Genomic DNA, 19,083 nt, shown 5'->3' with positions numbered 1-19,083 from the left:
TACAAGGCGCACAGGCAGTCCAGAGGGGCCAGGGACTCGTTCTGTCCAGGGAAAATTAATGGATCACTTCTAGGAGAAGGTGCTGGTTAACCCGGGTTTTGATGGATGAACAGGAGTTTGTCCAGCAGACAAAGAGGCAACAGAGCACTCCCGGCAAACAGAACAGCATGAGCAAAGGTGTGGATGCCTGAAATAGGTAACAACTAGGACAGCAAGTGCAAGAGGCTGACTTGAAGGAGATTCCCAGCGTATTATCTCTGCCTTGAGCTTGGAAGGTACCTAAACCAATGGGGGGCATAGAATAGGTGAAGAAAAGAAAGATCCCAGACTCTGGAGATGGCCATGGACTTGAAACCTCTTCTCCCCTGTGCAGACTAGGGCCATGGTTTCCCTCCATCTGTGAGAGGGAATAAGACACCAGTTTCAGTGAGAGCTAAATGAGACAATAGAATGGATGGCTGGGCACAGGCCTGGCTCACAGCGGGTACTCAAGGCCAGGCTTCCTCGTTCTGGCTGCCTCTGCCCCCTGCCCCACCCCCGCCCCTGGCCGTGAGCGGTGGGCTGAACCACCCCACAGATGGTGAGAAAGAGTTTCCCAGCTGTCTGCTGACCCAGCCCAGCCAGTACCCAGACCGGCTGAGCCAGCCTGTCCTTCCCTGGCCCCACCATGTCCCCGTCCACATCCCGGGAGTTCCTGGGTTGACTGGTTGGGCCTGACCCCAGGAGGGAGGGTTAAGGTAAAAGAATTGCAGAAGCATTGCTAAGGATGGCTGAGCACACACAGCCCCAAGGACCCCCTCGATGGACTTTACCACGACCCTTCCCCTCCCCTAACACGCAGACAAGAGGCCCAGAGTGGGAGAGGGCCGTGCCCAAGGTCATACAGCAGAATCAAACCCAAAGGTCAGGAAATTAAACCCAAGTCAGGGACTCTGAGTTTCCTTTCTTTGCCCACGGCACACAATGTGTATGTGTCTGTGGGTTTTAATCCTCTCCGAGGGCCTATTTGCTCCTCCCTTCCTCCCACACGCCCTGTACTCCGGAGCTTGAAGCTCTCGGTACTCCTAATTTCATTCCTGTGCCTTCTGCTGGCTGCTCCCTCTGCTGAAATGCCCTTCCTCCTCACTTGCTGCCCCCTCTTCACCCTTCACCCTTCTTTCACCTGGCAAACTCTGACTACTCATACTTCAGAGTCCAGCCAACTGCCGCCTCCTCCAATAAGTCTTCCCAATCCTCAGCTTAACAGTGTCAGTCCAGTCCTCTTTGATCACAAGGTACCTCCAAATCACAGTGACTGAGAGCCTATGGTAGGCAGAAAACAGCCTCTCAATTTTGATGTTATTAGTACCCACTAATAACTAAATGACCACACAAGAGAAAAAATTCATGAATCAACTGACTTGATGTTTCATGCTCTTAAAGGCAGCAATTGTGTTTAGTGATTTTGTTGTTCATGTTGAGAGTAGATCATGGGCGTCTGAGCAGGGCTGCCATGTGTGGTCTCACAGGCTGTGCACTGCACAATGCTAAGGATGCCCAGTACACAGTGTGGTTGGTACCCTCTGGAGGTGGGCAACATGCCAGCCTGACCCTTGGCCATTCTGGAAGCACTGGCAGCCCACCAGGTAGTGGAGCAGAAAAGGCACAAGCATTGTATTCAGACTCACTTGGATTCAAATCCCAGTTTTGCCACTGACTCACTTTGTGCCCCTGGGCAAGTGGCTTAACCTTTCTGAGCTGCTGCAGCAAAATGGGAACCCACCTCGCAGGGCTGCGACATGGAGATACCTAATATGTAGTAGGCCCACAATAACTGTTCCTTCCTTTCCGTGAATGTTTGGAATTCGTGTTCCCCTCCTCTAACATCTAGACCATTTGCACATCCAGGCCAGGCTCCTCCCAGACTGGCTGCAAAACTTTTTTGTCCTTGTCCCAGAAGCCTGGTGACTGGGACCAGCTCTGACACAGATCAGTAAAGTCCTGTTCCTCCAGGAGTTTATCTCATGGATCCCTCACATATGTTTTTGAGAATATATACCAAAGCATCACATATAGAAGCAAAAGATGGGAAACCACCTCCTGCCCATCAGAGGAGGCAGATTAATGAGTTACGTGCATCCATACCGTGCGGTACCACATAGCTGTAACAGAGAGGCAGCTCCCTGCATACCGACAACATGCCATCTCCGAGATAACGTAAGGGGAAAAAGAAAGTATGGAACAGTTTGTTTAATTAATCAGCTAGGGGTCAGGATCTGACACAGAATACAGAAAATGACTTAAGGGGCTGTTCTCAGTTCACCCCAGGATGGTTCATAACTAGTACCACTTGGGATGCAGAGGAAAGAGGCTAATTCCTTACACACAATGATCCTGTGGGCCATTAAGGAAAACCCTGCTGAGAAAGGCTGGCCAGACCATCTCTAGAAGGACACATGAGAAACTGGTAATATCAGTTCGGGCAGTGGAGAATTAGGAGACTAGGGGTAGGTGTGGAAAGAAATCACTTATTAGTGATCAGATCCATAAGTATTTTTGAATCTTTTGCCACGGACATGACTTAACCTATTAAAAATGAAAGCAAACCATTTTAAAATAAGAATTTTTTAAGCTAATGTGTATGAGTTAGTAGTAAGAACTTGCTGTTTGACCTTGGGCAAGGTTCCTGGCGACTCCATTTCCCTATATTTAAAATGGAAGGACCATCCTGAGAAGAGGAAGGGTTGCCGTTCTCACATCCCAATGCCCACCATCTAATCCGGGCCCAAGGACCACTGCTGGGTTTCAGAGGGGTGGGATGCCACCCCCATGGGCCGCCCCGGATGTGGGCACAAGCTCTACATCTCAGCAACGGGGGCTTGCTGTTTACACCATGTCCCAGGGAGCAGGACCGCAGCCGCCCCGGCCCAAAGAGTCTAATTTTAAACACTGGGCAGATAGAACAAAAAGACCAGAGCTTGGCTACCTCCAAGATGCATGCACTTAAAAAAGATGACCCCCAGAGCAGAGGACAGAAGAGAGAAAGTGATCTCTCTCTCCACCTCCCTCCCTCCCTCCTTCCACAAACTCCAGTGAGTGCCTATCTGCCAGGCGTGCCCAGGGGCAGAATCAGGACCCTGGGGCAGGTCCCATTTTACCCTCAGTCAGGAGCCCCAGAGCTGCCTGACCTCAAGAATCCCGTCTTGGGGCGTCAGTTCGAAATAGAGCACTAGCCCCTAGCCAGGTAATTCTTAAGGACCTATTCAGATTTCTTAGTCCATAAATGGTTTTCATTTGTATGGAGTTTTTTTTTTTTTGTCTGTTTATTTCACAATTTGTTTAGATCAGAATCCCCAATGAGATCTACACCTGGAGATTGGTTGATATGTCTCCAAGTCTCCTGTACTCTGTTGATTTCCTTCCATTTATTCATTCAATTACTTATTTATTGTTTCTGTTTCTCTCTCTTTCTCTTTCCTTGCAATTTGTCTATAGAGCTTCCCACATCTGAGGACGGCTGACTGCATCTCCACGGTGCCACTTAACACGTTCCTCTGTCCTCTGTAGTTTCTGTAGATTGTTCACATTTAGGGGCTTGATCGGATTCAGGTTTGAGTTTGGGGCAAAACTTCACAGGTGCTGCAGGTACTCCTGTCCGGAGGTTCACACTGTCTGTCTTCTTGTGATGTGAGCGGCCATAGCTGCCCAATCCATCCATTATGAATGGAGGCACAATGAGGAGTCTCTAATTCTCTCATTCCTCCTACATTTTTAAGCAGGTATAAGTCTATAAATAGACACTTCCCCTTATCAACCATTCCATTCCCCCCAGCCCCGAGGCACCATTTATACAGGAGAGGTAGAATTAATTATGATTCTTTCTCTTTCTTTAGGAGCTTAAGTTCTTTTTTGGGTACAATAAATATGTGTTGGCTGTATGAATGGGCACATTCCTCTGAGCCTCTGTTGCCCCACCTGTGAAATGGGGATGCTGGTGAACTCACAGGCGTATTCTGGTGTGTGGGGAGAGCTTGGTTCTCTTAACAAGGCTGTGTGCATGCAATCTGCCAGTGAACAGCGGAGCCCGGTGTGCGGAAAGGTGTGTTGGCCTCCCCTCACACCTCGCTCCCAGCCTCCATCCCAAACCCACTGCTGGAAGACGGCAGAAAGCAGCAGGGCTTTTTCTTAGCAACGCACAATCCCGGTTTGCCTCGGGGTGGGGGGCCACTCTGCGCCTGTTTGCTGTACAGTGAGGATGCTGTGTCCTCCAGGGTGGGACTACGGTAGGTAATGCAGCCGGGAGCCTGATGCCCGGGGAAACTCAGTAAGGGGTCCTCTCCCTGTCCCTCCCAGTCTCCTAGCTCCCCCTCCCCCATCAGGGTATACACACACACACACACACACACACACACACACACACACACACACACACACACACACACACACACACACACGCAGGCCCCCTCCGGGCAACCCTATTGTTCGGCCACTTCCCCAGCCCAGAGAGGGCGGCTGGGAACGCGGGGCCAACCCGGCCCTTCCTTCCCCGGCTCTGACGCGCGGCCTGCGGAAGGAACAGCGCCTCTCAGGGTCGATGCATTCCTTTCGTGCCCGGCCTGGCCGCACGCACGTCCGCACCTCCGGCATCCCAGCGCCCCGGCCCCATCGCCCCGCCAGTGATGCGGCTCCCGACCTGCCTGGGGAGGGAGACTCTGCATGGGGGGCAGGGGTGGCGGGAGCAGTTTCTTGCGATCTCCCTGAAACCCCCCCGACCGCCGCGGGGGTGGGCTCACTGGCCCATTCAACAGCTGAGCAAAGTGGAGGCCAGAGGCAGCCAGAACGCCCAAGGCAAATAGGACCAAACCTGGGCTGATGGCTCACAGGCCCAGTTCTCTTTCCCTGCACTGTGTCGCTTCCCTTCTTCACCGCCCGAATGGGAGTCCAAGAGGACAGCTCTTTGGGGGCCTCTGGTACCCAGGTGCCCTGCTGTGCAACCTGCAAGGGGTGGCCCCAGGACCACTTAGACCATCAGATCTTGCCATCCCAAAAGGGAGAAGCAACGGGGAACGGAGCCATTGCTTCCTGAGTACATACTAGTGCCCAGCATCCTGCAATGATACTTTCTCATTTAACCCTCATGACAACCTGGGCCAAATAGACACTATTTATCCTAAGTTAAGTATCTGGCTAGAAAGTGACTGAACCCAAGTTTTCTTAGGTCCCAAGCCATCCTCTTTCTGAGCAGTATAACTGGGGGCTCTGGACCCAGAACAGCAGAATTCAGATCCTGGTGCCAGCACCCAGCTCACTGTTCTGCAACAGGCAAACTGCATCACCTCTCTGTGCCTCAGTTTCCTCATGGGTAAAAATAGAGATGGTAGCAGTACCTACTGCATAGGATGATGGTGAACATTCTGGAAGATGATGCAGATGATTCTTTCTTATTTTTATTCATTTTACTTCCAGAACTAAAAGGGGCTGAAGTGGAGCTCAGGTGACCAACTGTCCCAGTTTGCCTGGGTCTGAAGGATGTCCTGGATGCCAGACTTTCAGAGCTAAAACCAGGATACCCTAGGCAAACCAGCAGGGATGGTCACCCATAATGATGCTGGTGTTTTTCAAAGTCCACGCTGGTCTCCAAAGGGCAGTAAGGTGGCCACTGCACGCTCTCAGGGCTGGCAAATTTTCCCAGAAACCCCCAGGCCTCAAGCCCTTTGTCCCGGTCTCCCTACTCTGCCCTTGCACAGCCAAAGGGAAGCCAGACATTCTCAACATGAAAATTTTCCACATCCTTCAGGGCAATCTTCTGGTGCCAGAAATAGTCAGCAGGATTTGGGAATTAGCCCAGGCCACTAAAAATAGCTCCCACGGCCCCCTGGAAGGCCTTCACCATCTTGGCCCCGGGTGGCCAGCCACCCAGTGAGCTGCCTGACCCAGCCAGCACCTTAAATGACCATGAGCTCTGTTGGTCCTGCCGGCCAAGGGCAGCGACACAGAAAAGACTGGCTCCCACTCAGCTTCCTCAGGCCTCCTCTCAGGCCAGGGCCACCCTGGCCTGCCACCCAGAGATGTCCCTACCTTCGTTCCATGGCCTGTCCTTTCCCTCCATCCACACAAGACAGCACATCACCTGTGTTCACACCTGTGTTCACACCTGGACACAAGGACCTTGGCAGTGCTCACGCAAGCAGGGGTATACAGCTGCTCCGTCCCTGCCCACTAACCCCCATGCACACATTCAGTGCACAAAAAACAGCCCCACACACTCACACCAAGCACTTATTCTCACTACTCAATTGTCTCCACGTTCTTAATTGAGGCGGTGTTTCCAAATCTTTAATACCTTTGCCTCGATTTCTCTACAACTCCCTTACTTGGCAAATACCAAGAAGATTTTTGCTTTTTGCTATTGGTACCCAGGGTTAAAAAAAATAAAGGTTCAATATGCATTTTCAAACTATTTTCAAACGACCTGTTATTCCCAGGATTTGGTATCTCCCCGCTATCTGTCTCCCATCAAGCTAGTGGGAATCCAAGGCCATCAGAGAGAGAGGATGCCTGTGGGGGTATATGGTAGGGGCTCCAGACTCCTGCCCAGCCTCCCAGTCTGAGCCTCACAGCTCTCGTCTAAGGTAGGAGCAGGGCAGAAAGGTGCTCTGTCTGGAGAGGAGGCAGGGTTGCAGACCGGTACACCTGGGCCATCGCTGCGTGTTGAAACAGACATATTGCCTTCACTCTCAGCGCTGCTGCCCAGATTCCACCCTGACCTGCCTGCCTGCTTCCTGGGAAACAGAAGTGGAAGAAGGAGTGTGTTCTGGAAGCAGCCCTCCAAGGAGCGGAGGCCACATCCTTGTCCTGCGGAAGAGCAGAGAAGAGAAAGCTGCCTGCCAGGGTTTGAAAAGCCCCGAGCACTGAGGCAGGAAGCTGAGTCCCAGTGGGGCACCCCCCCATTGCCCCTATGACCTGGGCCAGGTCCTTGCCCCTCGCCCAACCTCAGCTCCCACTGACCGGTGGTTTGCACAGGGTGCCTTCCTGTCCTGTGGTTCTGCTCATTCACTCAAAATATTTCTTGAGCACCTACTATGTTCCAGACCTGGACTAGGGCTGGAGATGCAACTGAACAAGAGCAATATGACCCCGGCTCACAGTGCAGATGGGAGCAACAATAAACACTTATCCTCGACCCGAAACTGGGAGCGGACCTGGTGCCTATCCCTGCCTAGAGTGCTGGCCAAGTGGGAGCAGCCCTTAGGGGGAGTGGTCTGAAGTCGGTAAACAAGGGGCAGGGTGGAGAAATGGAGGGAGGGACCATGAGAGACAAGGTGGTCAGGCAGGGCCTATCTGAGAGGGGGGAGAAGCCAGCCTTACAAAGGGGAGTGTGTTGTGGTGTGTGAGCATCCGTGAATGCACGTGAGTGTGAGCGTGTGTGGGTAGGAGTGGGTGTGCACGAGCATGTGCATCTGAGTGTGAATATGGATGTGTGGGAACATGTTTCGTATAATTATATGAAGTAAATGAAAGAAAATCAAGGCGGTTCAGTGGTGTGGTGGGGGGAACCATCAGAGCCATGCTGGCTGCAATCCGTATGGGGCATTTGTCGTGTGCCAGACACTGTGTTACGTAGACACTCATTTAGCCCTCACAGCATCTTGATAAAGTAGTCCTCTTATTAATCCAATGTCCAGATGAGAAAACTGAGACACCAAAAAGTTAGATAACTTCCCCCAAGGTCACAGACTTTGAGACCCTGGTTCCAGAGGCCTTGCTCCTAACTGCTCTGCCGGCGACCAGATTAACTGAGCTTTATTCCAGAAGGATAGGAAGCCACTGGAAGGTTCTAAGCAGCAGTATGACCATGCATTAGTTAGAATTAGATTCAGTTGCCAGAAGAGCCTGGTGTAACAGTGGCTTAAAATTCTTTTTTTAATTAAAAAAAAACAAACAGTGGCTTAAACAACATAGGAATACAGAAATAGTTTTCTTTCACACAAAAAGCCCACCAGATTCCAGAGAAAGAGAAGACAAGCCACAGACTAGGAGAAAATATTTTCGTAGGGCAGAGCTGATAAAGGCTGTTAGTCAAAGTATACAAAAATCTTAAGAAACAGACAGCCTGGTTTTTTTAAATGGGCAAAAGATCAGCTTACCAAAGAAGATATAAAAGTGGCAAATAAGCATCTGAAGAGACATCTAACATCATATGTCATTAGGGAATCGCAGTTTTCAATACGACACCAAAGTAAACTATAAGGATGTATCATACAGCATGGGGAATACAGCCAGTATTTTATAATGACTATAAATGGAGTATAACCTTTAAACATTGTGAATCACTGTGTCGAACACCTGTAACTTACATAATATTGTGTGGCAACTCTATTTCAATAAAAACAACAACAAAATAGGATATCGCTACTACATGCTTATTAGAATGGCCAAAATCCAAAACACTGACAATACCAAATGCTGACAAGGATGTGAAGCAACAGGAACTGTCGCTCACTTCTGGTGAAAGGCAATGGTACAGCCCCTTTGGAAGACAGCTTGTTGGCTTCTTACAAAACTAAACCTGCTCTTACAATGCAATCCGGCAATCATCTTCTGTATTATTTACCTAAAGAAGCTGAAAAAACATATCCATAAAACCTACATGTGGTGTGTACAGCAGCTTTATTCATAATTATTTATAATAATACTTATTTATGAATTATATTTATGATTATTTACCCATAATTGCCAAAACTTGGCAGCAACCAAGAGGTCCTTGAGTAGATGGAAGGATAAATAAACAGTGGTACATCCAGACAACGGAATTATTGGGTGCCAAAAAGAAATGAGCTATCGGGCCGTGAAAAGACATGGAGGAAACTTAAATGCATATTAGTAAGGGAAAGGAGGCTGAGAGTCTGAAAAAGCCACATATTGTTTCATGATAAATGACATTCTCAAAAGGTTAAACTGTGGAGACAGTAAAAAGATCAGTGGTTTCCAAGGCCTGGGGGCGGGGAGAAGGATGAATAGGTGGGGTACAGGATTTTTAAGGAAGTGAAACCACTCTGTATGGTACCGTGATGGTGGATACATGTCATTGTACATTTATCCAAACCCGTAGAATGTACAGCACCAAGGACGATCCCTAATGTGAACTGTGGACTTTGGCTGATGATGCTGTACCATTGCAGGTTCATCGTCATTGTAACAAATGCCCCACTCTGGGGCTGCACCTTGATAATGGGGGAGGTTGTGCCTGTCTGGGGACAGGAGGTATACGGGAACTCGCTGTGTTTTCCACTCAATTTTCCTGTGAATTCTGTTGGTGGGAATGTAGTTTGGTGCAGCTGTTAGGGAAAACAGTATGGAGATTCCTCAAAAGACTAAAAATAGACTTATCATCTGATCCAGCAATCCCATTCCTGGGCATATATCCAGAGGGAACCTTAATTCAAAAAGATACACGCACTCCAATGTTCATAGCAGCACTGTTTACAATAGTTAAGACATGGAGACAGCCTAAATGTCCATCGGCAGATAACTAGATAAAGAAGCTGTGGTATATTTATACATTGGAATACTACTCAGCCATAAAAAACAATAAAATAATGCCATTTGCAGCAACAAGGATGGACCTAGAGATTGTCATTCTAAGTGAAGTAAGCCAGAAAGAGAAAGAAAAATACCATATGAGATCACTTATATGTGGAATCTAAAAAAAAAAAAAAAAGGCAAACAAACTTATTTACAAAACAGAAATAGACCCACAGACATGGAAAACAAACTTATGGTTACCAGGAGGAGAAGAGGTTAAGAAGGGATAAATTGGGAGTTTGAGATTTGCAGGTACTAACTAATATCGATATCTTGTAGCAGCCTATGGTGAAAAAGAATATGAAAATGAATATAAGTATGTTCGTGTATGACTGACGCATTGTGCTGTACACCAGAAACTGACACAACGTTGTAGACTGACTACACTTCAATAAAAAATATATATACCAAAAAATAAATTAATTAACTAATTCATTTTAAAAAGTTTCCTGTGAATTTAAAACTGCTCTAAAAAATAAAACCTTTAAAAAAATTTTTAAAATACTGATACAGACAAGGACAGGGACCAATCTAAAAATAATTATGCCGATGGAAAGAATGCAGATCCAACGGAAAGAATACTGTGGGATTTCATTCACAGGAAACTCAGAAATCAGTTTTAATGTATAGCGACAAAAAGCTTATCCCTGGATGGCTGAGGTTGGGATTGGTTGGGACGAGGCATGAGGGAATTTTTAATGATGATATGATATGATATGCTTTATATCTTGGATGTGTTGGTAAGTATAATATATTCTGTATACATTTGTTAAAATTCTAAGATATATAAAACTATATAGATTTGTCAAAACTCATTACACTGTAAGCTTAAAATAGGTGTTTACTGAGGTAAAATTTATCCCAATAAAGTTAGAAAAAAGGGGGAAAAAAAAGTCCACCAGGGCTAAGGATATTGCTCTGCTCCACGAACTCCTTGTCAGAAGCATGGCGAGTCTGAGAATTCTTTCTTACTTGTAAGCTAATAAGCGAGCCTCCTGCAGTTTCATGGATGCTTGCAGAAGACTCAGACTCCTGGGTGGGAGACAAGGGACCTTATTACGCACAGCACAGAGGACAGCATGAGGTTCATGCTTGTGCTGGTTCCTCTTGCCCTCCAAGTTCCATGGGGCCAGGGCAGGCGGCCCAGGTAGAGGTTGTACACACACTGGGTTTATATCAGGACTGAGACAAACCGAGTTTAGGAGACTCTTAGTCTTCTGAAAGACTGCTAGCAAATCTAGCCAACGTTTGCCCTGGAGAATGGTACTATCTCTATTATCCTGGTCAGGAAACAAATCTGTTCTCTGTTCCAGAACAATCTTAGTTCCCCAAGGCTATCTGCCATTAAAAAAAAAAAAAAAGTTCTTGAAAAGAAATGACTCCTGATTAAAAGTTGTCACAAAACACATGAAAATGGAGAATTATCGCCCAACAGTCCTCAGGGACCCAGACTCCTTGTATCTTGCTGCTCTGCCATCATTCCCAGTATTGCTTCATGGTTTAAAACGGCTGCCTCAGCTCCAGCCATCACATTGGTATTCCAGACAAGGAGGAAGAAAGGGGGAAGAAAGGAAATCCCCTTCTCTTTAAGGACACTCCCTAGAAGAAACCTTAGGCCTGACTTATTCAAACAACCACACCTGGCTGCAAGGGAGACTGGGAAAGTTAAGACATATACCTGACTAAAATTCTATTACCGAAGAAGAAAGGAAGAACAGAAAGTAGGGGTAACCAGCCATCTATGCCCTAGACAGTCAGTTTAGTCATGGTCTGTAAATTTATTGAGAATGCTGAGGATACAAAGATACATGAACCCATTTCCCAGGAGCCCTGCGGGGAGGGGAGCCTCATCTAATAGGCATCAGCAGCACTTTCCACCCTCCCGAGCCTTAAAAAGTGGTGTCCGGGTGAGGGCAGGGTAGTGCCTCACGCTTGTAGTGCCTGCTACAGTGGAAAGACCCTACCAAGCTTGGGCCCCGGACCAGACACTGCGTTAAAACCCACCTTGTGGCTGTAGGTGAATCCTCTACTTTTCTAGGCCTCTGTTACTACTCCTCATGACGTGGCAATAATAATAAGCCCTGTTGAAGAAGCCAGAGGGGAACATTAAATAAACCACTTATGCAAAGCAATTGGTCACAGTAGCTGCTCAATAAAAGAGACGGCCCTTATCTCTCTTCTCTGACCCTGAGCTATCATAGCTATACTGGGTACCAGCTCTGGCCAGAGAGCTCAGAAATCAAGCTCTCCCAGTCTCTTGATGACCTTACAGTGGGATAAGCAAGGGCCCAAGGGGAACCCAGGTCTTGCCTCTTCAAGGCTGCGGGGCCCTTTACACCAGAGAAGCAGCCCACGGTGGAATAACCAGGGTTGAATGCTGTGCCCTGTCACGTCCGAAGTCAAAGTTAGCGGGAGCCCGAATGGCTGGCTCTGAGTTGGGGGACGAGGCAGTCATAATAATGTCATCCCATCTTCACGGGACACTGTACTCTCTGCAGTGTTCAAGTCCATGATGACCCTCTCGGCTCATCTTCTCTGCATGCTTTGACTACAAATCCAAAGTTCAGAGAGGTGATGCAGCTTTCTGAGAGTCACACAGCAAGGAAATGCTACACTTGGGGCTAGAATACAAAGCTCCTGCCTGAAGTCTTTGGCGCCTGCTCAGAAGTGTTGCTTGCTGGTGGTGCTGATGATGATATGATGAGGGAGGGTGGCCAGCGAAGCGTGCAGCAGACCCCTCCTCTGCCTACAATGTAAGGAGGATCACCTAAACAGTTCATCCAATGAGAATATGGAGAGGAAGCAGGGGCCAGGGTCCAAGCTAGTGCTTTTCAGTCTTTCTTCCCTGGGGGCCGTGTCCTTGGCCTCACACAGGACCCCTTAGTGCCCATACTTTGAGACGCACACCATCAGGGCACAGGGCTCTGGTCCAGTTTGCCTAAGAGCAGGACAGGTAGGTGTGGGGACTCTCACGGGGGCTTTTGGGAATTGACTTTCTAGGGCAAGTAGGCCTGGCCTTCTTCCTTCCATAAAAGTTATTAAACAACAACAAATTGGCTTCAGACCATTCCTAATTTCCCCAAGGACAGGAGTCCTTCTTATGCCATGTCCCCAGACTTCTAGCACTCAAAGGTCACCTCCTGCAGAAATTCTCCTCTCCAAACCCTTCATGGAAATTCTTCTTCTCCCCTCTACCAGCTCCTCCCAGCATCTCCCCACCCCCTTGCCCTGTCTACACCTTGCCAACAGCTCCCAGATCACTGTATTAAAATCCTGGGTCAATCCATCAGTCTCTGCCACTTGCTGGATGAGATCAAGGTCAAGGAATTTGTCTTCCCCATTCCTGTGCATCCAGTGTCCAGTGCAGGGCCTGGCACCAGTCAGCGCTCAGGAGGGGCTGCTTTTATGACTGGACTGTGGGCTGGAGCACCTATCTCAACCAGTATCACCTGCTTTGGGCCTCTCCAGCATCATCCACAGCAAACACCAAGCCCCAACCTGCCACCACCTTGAGGCTCTACCAGAAAGGTGATATCTTGGAATGAGGTCCCTCAAGATCCCTCAGTATTGCTTCATTTACTCAACCATTCACTTCCCTAACTGTAAGCCAAGCCTTCCACGGGAGGCTGGGGACACAGAAGTGAAAAGGGCATGATCTTGCCCTTAGAGTCTCACAGTCTGGTGAGAGCGTCAGATGCCCTCTCCCCCGCCTCGCCCCGCCTTCCCCATCTCACTGGCCTCCCTTCCCGTTCTTTCCATACGTACTTATTGAGCAACGGACATGCAACTAAACAGAGTGACGAGTGCCGGGAAGGTGCCATTGGGAGCTCTGTAGGGGAGAATCCCCAGTGGTCACTAGAGGCCTTGACAAAGGACATTTCCAGGAGATTCAGTATGGATATCTAATCCTCCTATTAGATGAGAAGCAGTGAGTCATAAGACCCAAGCAGCCCCATGAATTTGTAGACTTCCCCATGAATCACCCACTGCCCCATTCTCCACATTAGAGGCACAAGCCACGGGGAATTCTCCTTCAGATGGGAGGGAGGAACTGTAGGGGGAAGTGTGGGAGTTCGAGGCTCAGAGTGGAGTCCCTGAGCAGGTTTTCCCACTCTTGCCCTTCCAAAGTCCCAGCCCTGATCCCAAGTACAGAGCTCCGGAATCCAGGTCTTGGAGAGCCAGGACCCTTAGGTTGTTTCCGGATACAAAGCGCATTTACACCCTTGATTTCATTTGCACACCACTGTGTGTTACTGGAAAGTCTCCAAGGGAAATTGCCTCATGTGGAAGGGAAAGAGGTTGGTTGGACAGAAAAGAATCACTTCCCCTTTGCTTGGGCCCAGGATCCACCCAGAAAGAAGAGGAAATGTCCAGAGCCTTCAGAGTTCTTTCATTTATCCCTCACATTGATTGAGGGCCCACTACATGCCAGGCACCGTTGGAAGGGCAGGGGAGCCCATGGTGAACAACATAGAGAGGTCCTTGCCCTCAAGGCCTTCCATTCTAGTGGGGAGGTGGATCATACACAAACAGCTAAGGATTACATGGCGATAAGTGCCATGTTGAGAAATAAAGCAGAGAAAGGGATATGGGGTGGCCAGGGCTGGGCCAGGGTGGTTGCCAGTTTAAAAGGGGGTGTTGGTCAGGAAATGGCCCATTGAAGAGATGACTTTTGAACAGAGAGCTGATGGAAAATGAGCGAGCCCGGCTTGCAAGGATCTAAGGGGAGTTCAGTCCGGGTGGAGGAAAGCGCTTGGGTTCCCTAAGCCAGAGTGCACTTTGCCTGTGCTGGGAAGAGCAGCGAGGCCAGCTCGCCTGGAAGTGATGAGTGAAGGAAGAGAGTGGCAGAAGACGTGGTTGGAGATGTAGCAGCCAGACTTGTCACGTCAGGTCTGGTAGCTTTTGTAAGGACTTGGCCTCTTATAATGAGTGAGATGGGAGCCACGGAGGGTTTGGAGAGGAGAAAAATGAGGTGATGTGTTAGAAGTTTCACTCTGGGTTTTTAAAAGTCTAACTCCTTTCCAGTCCTGGCAGACCACACTATTCAGGATCGCCCTACTGCTGAGGACTAGGAAAGCTGGACAAAACATTTTTAAACACTTCAGTTTGAAGACATTCAAGCACTAAAAGGCAGTGAGGAACGGTGGGACCAAGTTTTGGAAGAGGAAAAGCCAGAGGGATGAGCGTAGCACTGGGTGCCTCTTTTTCCCAGAGGGTTATCTGCCAGTTCTGAAATAGGAGCAGAGCCTTTTGGGGGGAGTTAATTAGGTTTATTTATTGATCTTTTTTAATGGAGGTACTGGGGATTGAACCCAGGACCCTGTGTGTGCTATGCACGTGCTCTGCTACTGAGCTATATATACCCTCCCCACTTTGAGCAGAGCTTATGAGAAGACTCATGAGAATAATGGGACAAATTATAGAGCTCAGAGCACCCCAAGAAGGAACCTGGTATACCCCTGGGCTCTTTAATATATTACCCAAAAAAGTAATCCAGGCTGGGGAGACTTGGAAAATCCTCAAGCTTTTAGTTGAAACCCCCAAAGCATACACCCTTAGAAGAAGAATGAAGCAGTCATCACAGGGTCCAAAGCCCAGCGTCAAATCTTCTCAAGCCATCTCAGTCTCTGGTTAGGTTAAGGTGATCTGGCATTCTTAGCCCTCCAAGCCACCTACAGCAAAGTAAACCCTCTTGAAAAGAGGGTAATACTGCCTTAAATAATCTCTAAAAAATTTTTATACACAATGCCTGACACTCAATTAAAAAGAACCAGGTATATGAGGGAATAAAAGATGATTTTAAAAATACCACGAGAAACAATAGGCAAATAGATACAAACACAAGGGGCTCCGGATAGTTATTGGTCACAAACATTAAAAAAGCTATGTTTAATATATGAAAGTATCAAAATGGAGAAATAATAACAGATTTTTCCAAGACTAATGAAAGACATCAAGACGTAGATTGGAAAACACCACAAAACACAAGCAAGCTAAATAGGAAGAAAACTAGAGACATCATAACAAAACTGCTGAAAACAAAACAAAACAAAACAAACCCAAAGAGAAAGAGAAAATCCAAAGCAGCCAGAGAAAAAAAGACAGATTACCCTCAGAAGGACAACATTACGTTAGTAAGCTAACTTCTCAAAAGACACAACAGAATTCAGAAGACAATGGAATATGTCTTCAAAATGGTTAAAGAAATAAGGTTGAAACTAGAATTTTTTGCCCAGTGACAACATTTTTCCAGGGATGAAAGTAAATTAAAAAATAATTTGTAGGGAAGCAAAAATTGAACTTGTCATCATGAGATGTGTACTAGAGGCAACGCTAAAAAGGATGGCTTTGGCTTCTGGATGAGAATAGACTCAGAGAGACAGAGCAGAAACAACGAGAACCACCATGAGGTTACAACAGTAACACAGGCAACATCCCATGGTGGCTGGACCAGAGACGCAGTTTCGGAAGTGAGGAGGAGTGGGTATGTTTTGAAAAGGGACCTGTCTCAACTTGCTGATGAATCAAATACAGGTTATGAGAAAAATGAGAGGAGTCAAGGATGGCTCCAAGGTTTTTGAGGTGAGCTAACAAAAGAATGAAGTTGCCATTAACAAAGATGGCAAGAGACCAAAGGAGCTGGTTTGGGGGTAACTCAAAGGTCTTTGAAACTGCCAAATTTGGAAGTCTATTTGACAAAGAAATGGGTATGTCAATGGATATACAAGCCTGCAGTTAGGGGAGAGGTCTGGGCTAAAGATTAAAATTTGCTAGCTATCAACATACATTTGTTTCCCTATTTTCATCTTTCCTTTATGATGATGATGGTGGCGGTCGTGGTGATGATGATGATAGTTGTGGTTAAAATGGTTAACATTTAGTTTACTGTGTTTTGAATACTGTGCAAAAAATATTTTATGTACATTATTTACTAGTAACAACTACCACGTAAAGCAAATACTTTCATCACTCCTTTTCTAGAGATATGAAAACTGAGGCTTTGAGTGGAGAAGTAATCTACCCAAGGTAATACAGATCTGAGTTGTTCATCAGTTTTGCCCCAGGCTTTTGGAACAAAATCTCATAATTTTTTGGTGTTGCTTGAACATCTACTAAGCACTTTCTAGGGGTTAGTCACTCCATCCTTTATTCAGAAGACAAGTATGAGTACCTGCTGCTCCCTAAACCCTAGGCTAAGTCCCGGGGCCCAGAGATGGGGCAAGACATTCTCCCTGGTTCCCTGTCCCAGAGGACACTCTGGGGAGGGGTGCTGTTGCTCAAGTGACAGAATGGGGACAGAATGAGAACCAACTGAGTCACCAGAGGACAATGAGCCTTTCCCAAGCTTCTCTGAGGCACCCAGAGGTGACTGCCTTTCATTTAATCCTTAAACAGCCTTTGAAGATCAGAGGTTATTGGCCTATGTTACAGATGGGTAAACTGAAGCTTAAAGAGTTTGGTAACTTATCCACAGCAAGCCACACAGCTAACAAGTGGCAGAAGCAGGCCTTGAACTCAGGTCTAGCTGGCTCCAAGTCAAGTACTCTGTCTACCAGTCCACAAAGATCCCTCTCAGACTTCAGGTCTCTACTTCCCTCCTGGCCTGGAACCCTCTTCCCTTCTTACCTCTCAAATGGAGAACTGGGTTGTATCATTCAGGTCTTAGCTTTGCCTCTGTGACCACCAAAATCTAAATGAGCTCCCCCCACCCCCCACCTCCTTTTAATATCCCACCTACGGAGCCTTCATCCTTATCTTGTTTCTTAATTATCTTATTTGCTTACACACCCCAACACCACCGTTATTAGCTGCTTGAGAGTAGAAACTTTGTCTAACACCGAAGCATCCCTGGGTCTATAGAGTCAATAAATGTTTGTTGAATGAATGAATGAATGGACTGTTGCTTAGCCTAAAAGCCACAGTCAAGAAAAAAATGGTTCTACCGTATTTCCCTTAGCAGAGCGCAGTTGTGCGCACAGTGGCACTAGTAACGTGCAGACCCTTTGTTCTCGGGCGGATGAAGACATCTTCCCAGTTGATAAAAGAGAGCAGAGGCTTCGCTGGACACAGAAGCTGTTCTCCAACAGATTTGTTCTGCAGAGCCCCGAGGAAAGTCCCTAAAAGTGGGCAGCCCCTCCCACCTGCTCCCCAGAATGCAACCTGCGGAGAAAAACAGCCCCAGGTGACCTGGATCCACCCAGTGAGGTGTGGGAAACCTGAGCTCGGAGCCTGGCGCTGGGCGGGGCCACCCCGCGTGGCCTCGGCTTTGTTTGCCTCTGTGTATGGCAACCAGAAACCACCGGAGCCAGCAGTTCTCAGAGGCCGCCTCCCGCACCCTGCCCCCCCCTTTATTTTAATCTCCTAAACTGATTTGTCAGCAGCAGGAAGTGACATGACAGCTTTCCTCACAAAAGGGAAACTCCTCCGCGTTTCCATGGGGATGGAGGCCACTTTTTGATCACAGATTTATATAATCTTAAAGGTGTACACGCCATGATGTCATCCTTCAGGGGCTAGGTGAGAAAGGGAGGGAAGTGGACGCCGGAGGCTGCAAGTCCGAGGCAAATTAGATGCGATTCGCAAAGTTCCAAAGAAAGGAGAGGATGCAGGGGAAGGCTTTGGGGTTGGAAGTATCCTAATGGAATAACGGGTGCCTGGAAACCACAGAAAAGCATAAAGTATGGATTGATGCATTTTGTACATCCTAGAATTAGAGGGCCGGGAGGAAGCTTACCCATTAGATCCAGTGCAAACTGGTGATTTTTATGGGTTGGAAACCTGAGACCCAAGAGAGGTCATTGGGAGAGGGGAAAGAAATCTCAATGTTTCTTCAGGGCCACAACCTGCCAGGAACTTTTCCATTCATGAGCCCCTTTCCTCCTCACAAGTGAAGCAGGTCTTATTATCTTTATTTTACAGAAGAGGAAAGTGAGGCGCAAAGGGACAAATAGCTTTTCCACCCTGATATGGGGTAAAACCCATAAAAACGTGGTGACATCTGGTTGGCTACCAAACTCATCTCTACTCCCACAAGCTGTCTTCTGGACTGAATTAGGGCTTCGGTCCCCCATCTTCTCACAGACCCAGGTTGCCATCTCTGCAATGCTGTTTACCTGCTGTATCTGTATGACCTTGGGCTGCAATTAGACGGCTGTTGCTTTACATCTCTGGGCCTCAGTTTCCTCCTCTGTAAAATGGGTGTTGTTTTAAAGGTTGAAATTGATCCTATGGAAAGCAGTTGGTCCAGTGGCTGGCACAGGGCACTAGTTCTAAAACAGCTGTAATTACATTATCAGTATTAAATGACTGAGTTGTCAAGCTTCTAACTGAAGGAACAAATATTTTAATAGTTTAAACGTCTTCTCATCTCAAGGTACATTTTCTACTTCCTAAGAAAAGTAGTCTCAGGCCAAAAGTGACATTTTCTGGAGGGCCTGAATACCAGCAATTGGATCCATGGAGAGGAGAGGTTATCACCCTGGCTCTCCTGGGCCGGCGGGAGGTTAAGTGGCTTGTGCT

At 47.6% G+C, this 19,083-nt stretch overlaps 1 long non-coding RNA gene across 2 annotated transcripts; it reads right to left on the bottom strand.

The window, feature by feature from the left end:
* Positions 1-230: 230 nt before the first annotated feature.
* On the bottom strand, positions 231-17,891 carry LOC140688336 (uncharacterized). Of its 2 annotated transcripts, XR_012062975.1 has the most exons (4): positions 17,508-17,891; positions 11,569-11,645; positions 1,163-1,302; positions 231-397 (listed from the first exon to the last, which is right to left on the bottom strand). It is a non-coding gene; the product is annotated as an uncharacterized lncRNA (long non-coding RNA). The 2 variants fall into 2 exon arrangements; XR_012062974.1 differs by lacking the exons at positions 231-397; positions 1,163-1,302 and adding an exon at positions 10,388-10,596.
* Positions 17,892-19,083: the final 1,192 nt, after the last annotated feature.

Source organism: Vicugna pacos, chromosome 22, assembly GCF_048564905.1.
Source record: "Vicugna pacos chromosome 22, VicPac4, whole genome shotgun sequence".
Lineage (NCBI taxonomy): Eukaryota > Metazoa > Chordata > Mammalia > Artiodactyla > Camelidae > Vicugna > Vicugna pacos.
This window is presented reverse-complemented; position numbering and strand designations above follow the sequence as displayed.